Genomic DNA, 4,577 nt, shown 5'->3' with positions numbered 1-4,577 from the left:
TCCCCTCCCCTCCTTTTCTTTTCTTTTCTTTTCTTTTCTTTTCTTTTCTTTTCTTTTCTTGTATAAAACCCTAAGCTTATAAGTCTATCTAGCACATAGGATCTACTAAGCAATGTTTGATAAATAAGCAACAAGTGAATGAGTGAATAGAATTAGCCTAGCACAGGTCTTTCTGTGTAACAAGTGTGGACACTAACATCGTCCTCCATTGATTATTTACTTTGCTCTCCAGTCTCTTGATTTCCTCATTGATAGATGACCTAAATGTGGATGTGTTAGGGGAAAGGTAAATGTTCTCTGTTAGTTTCCCCTGGAATTGGAATTAAAGGGATATTTTGATCACTTACTTCTGTATCTGATTGGGAAATGTTGAGGGAAAGAGTTGTGATTCAAATTTGTAGAGAGCATGAGGTCCTTGTGTTCACAGGTAAGTACTAGGGAAACCAGAAACGGTAAACAAACTGGGTTGTCTCTTCAACAAAAGAGAGGTATAGCCTGCTTTATGCCCAAAAGGCTGGAATGGATGAGGTTATCAGCCTTGTGACCTGTACTAAGTCATTCTCCTTAGATCCTTATCTTGAGCATTTTTTTCTCAGTCAATCTATAGAACCCACCTTTATGGAAGAGGTCACATGTACATTGTTCTGATGTAGCCATGCTTTGAGCTTTGTTGTGTACATAGGGTTGAGATAATTGTCACACAAAAAAAAAACCATTTTTCAAAAATTGTATTGTACTTAAGCATGTCTAATACAATGCCCAGTATGAGACTCTAGAAGTTTGAACCAAAAGCAGCTACTGAGTTGTGATGAATTGGATTACCTTCTAGCCTCACACAGTGTTACTCTGCCAGCCCTATTGTTTCCAGACAACACACAAATTCCCCTATGCAAATTATTAAATAAAGAGGTTTGTTATTAATTACATCCCCCTTATCTATCTATCTATCTATCTATCTATCTATCTATCTACCTATCTTTCTATTTATCTAGTGTGTGTGTGTATGTCTGTGCATGTATGTATATATACATTCAGCTTTTTATGTGTGTACATGTGTGTGCAATGAGAGATCCAATGAATATGATCTTCAATTGCTCTCTACCTTATCTTTAGGTTCTATGCCTCTCAGTGAACCTGGAACCTCCTAATTTGGATGGACTGGCTAGCCAGTAGCCCAATATTTCTCCGGTCTCTACTATTCTACTCACAGTGCTGAGAGTACAGGCATGTACTGCCAGGTTGGCTTTTGTGTGTGAGTTTTGTGTATTCAAATTCAGGTCCTTATGCTTGTATGATGAATACTCTACAACTGAGCCATCTCTCCAGCTCCAAATCTAATTCTCTCAATTTCAAAACTCTTTGTTTCACTATTTTTATGACCTCAAGATCCCATCCCAGTCTGACCAGGCTTCACTTTATGAAGAGATAAATTCACTTGTGTGATATCTATTAAACTAAATGAACTGCATTATATTAGATATGTGGATATTGCACCAAGCTCTGATCCATACTCATAACGCAGTGTTTCTATATTCATGTGGATTAAAACTTTAAAATATTAAATAATATGAGTAATACAATTATTAGAATGAAGTCTGTTATGTTTCCCAATTGTTTATGATGAGGATTATATTTTTGAATATATAGTTTTAATGATCAAATTCAAAATTCACCAGAATGACAAAAATCAGGAATTAAATAAATGTAGAAAGTGACATAGTCCTATACACAATTTAATCAATCTTTGACTTAAAGTAGAATTTAAGACATGGCTTGAAAAAGAAATTAGCACCCAAAGGATATCAGGGAGATGAAAATCTTCTCTGATACTAAATTTTAGGAAATTTTGCTATTTCACTTCAAGGGAAGACCAACAGAGTCAAATAACAGAGACTGACCCATTAACCAAAGAGCATACATGGGCTGAACCAAGGCCCCTGGCACATAAGTAGCAGCTGTGCAGCTCAGTCTCCATGTATCTGGAGTCTTCAACATCTGGAGTAGGGATGTTCCTAAAGCTGTTGCCTTTCTGTGGAATCTACACCTGACAGGGCTGCCTTGTCTGGCCTCAGTGGGAGAGAATGTGCCTAATGCCACAGTGGAGGATGCCCAGGGAGGCCCCAAACTCTCAGAGGAGAAGGGGATGGGTGGAGGGACTCTTTGAAGGGGGACTGAAAGAGAGAGCAGTGGTTTGGATATAAAAATAAAAACATATAAATAAACGAATAAATAAATAAATAAATAAATAACCAGCCACTTGCTTTTCTTGCTTCTAATGAACTGGTGAGATGTTGCACATCAAAAATTCATGTCCAGCATCATTCTAAACTAAGGCTAATACCTTGAATGAATATGTACCCTCTGTGATTTCAGATTCTCAAGGTTCCTTTGGCTTAAATATACATGATTTGTATTCAAGATAAACTTTTAAAAGAAGATTCATAGTATGTCTTGAAAATTATATCTGGTCTGGGAAGAGAGCTCAGCAAATATTACACTTTCTGTGTGCAATGACACTATTAAAAAGTATGTCCTTGTTGGAACAGGTGTGACCTTGTTGGAGGAAGTGTGTCACTGTGGGGGTGGCCTTCAAGGTCCTATGCTCAAGTTTCACACAGTGCAGAAGAGACATTCTCCTTCTGGTTGCCTTCAGATCAATATGCAGAATTTCCAGCTCCTTCTCCAGCAATACATCTGCCTGGATGCTACCATGCTTCCTGCCATGATAATAGTGGACAGAACCTCTGAAACTGTAAGCCAGCTCCAATTAAATGTTTTCCTGTGTAAGAGTTACCTTGGTCATGGTGCTTCTCCACAGCAATAAAACCTTAAGACACTGTGCAAGCAGGAAGACCTGTGTTCAATTTCTAGTACTCACATGAAACACACACACACACACACACACACACACACACACACAAGAAAAGTCAAATTTTGTGTATTCAAAGTCAGATTCTTATGCTTTTAGAATGAACACTTTACAACTGACCCATCTCTCCAGCTACAAATCTAATTCTTTCAATTTCAAAACTCTCTGTTTCACTATTTTTCTTAAACTTGTAAGTGTTCACTATGACCCCAAGATCCCATTCCAGTCCTTTTTATGAAGACGCAAATACTTTAATAGAGAAGCCCCATTCACTGGTGGGATGCCAATTAAAGATTGTGTATAGTTACCAAACCATGGGGCTGTGGAAGAAGGACTATCAGTGGGGCTTGATAGCCTCTAGATTAGTGGCAGGTTCAGTGAACAGCCCTCTTTGGAGCTGGAGAGATGGCTATAGCAGTCAAAGCTCTTGCAAGAAGTAAAACAAAAAAACCTAAGTTCAGATCCCCAAAACCCACCTAAATGTCAGGAGGGCATGGCAACCCACATGTTATTGTAGTATAGAAAGCTGAGAATGACAGGATTCCTGGAGCAATCCAGCTAGTAAAACTATCCTTATAAGCTAGCTTTTGTTGATTTAAAGCTTCTGCTTCAAAGAATAAGGTGTAACAATGATTGATGGTTATTCCCACATCAACCCCAAGACCTACACACATATGCACACAGCTGCACATGTATGAGCCCACAAACATGGTGTAAATGCATACCCACATGTATACACATCGTAAACACATACGCATAGAAACAGACACCAAATCAAAGAAACAAAACCAGAACACTGTTTCAGAGAATAAGGCACATATTGATAGAGCAGGAAACCTGATATCTTTCTTGGGCCTTCCCAAGGGGCACTTGTGAGTAGTCACAAGTGCCCCTAACCCTAACACATACACATAGGGCACACATGCATTTACATGTACATGAAAGAAATATGGGCACTAGAAAACATTTTTCTTTCCCCTGAAAACCACAAAGAAAAGCTGCTTCCTGTTGCCCCTGGAGAGTAAGACTGTTCAGTGTCTTCCTTAGTGCAGTCCGGGTGAAAGCAGTAAAACTCTTATGCCTGATTTCTCTCCTCTAGAGGCTTGGTTTCTCTTTTCAGACTTTTCCACAAGAAAGTCTTGTGTCCTCTCTTGCTCCTTTATATGTGTTTAAGGCTCGTGTTTTAGCAGAAGATGAGACTAGTTCTCCAGAGATCTGGTAATTCCATCATCACAGAGAGAACTGCAAACAGAAATAAAGGGAAGTGGGGCTGAGACGCCATGCTAGTGACAGAAGGGCAATAGACTCTGAGGCCTGACGATCAGGCATAAGAGGCCTTCCTTGCTTGCCAATTTTCTTTCCTGAGTTGTAGTAGTTCTATCCTAACTCTCTGGTTTTCATACAGTGTCAATATATGTCTTCTTTTTCAGTCTTAACCTCTTCCCATTAAAAAAAATATATATGTAATATTTGGAGAGCCTGCAGAGATGACTCAGCAGTCAAGACAAATTGCTGCTGTTGTGAGTACCTGGGTTCAGAACCCAACACCCACACCCCAAACCATCTATAACTCCAGTCCCAGCAGATCCAACACCCTTTTCTAGTCTCCTTAGGCACAAGTCATGCAAATGATGAACAGACATACATGTAGGCAAAATGGCAATGCAAATAAAATCCAATTAAGCATAATTTTAAAAATACTTTTTAA

This window comes from Mus caroli, chromosome 17 (assembly GCF_900094665.2).
Source record: "Mus caroli chromosome 17, CAROLI_EIJ_v1.1, whole genome shotgun sequence".
NCBI classification, from domain to species: domain Eukaryota; kingdom Metazoa; phylum Chordata; class Mammalia; order Rodentia; family Muridae; genus Mus; species Mus caroli.
This window is presented reverse-complemented; position numbering follows the sequence as displayed.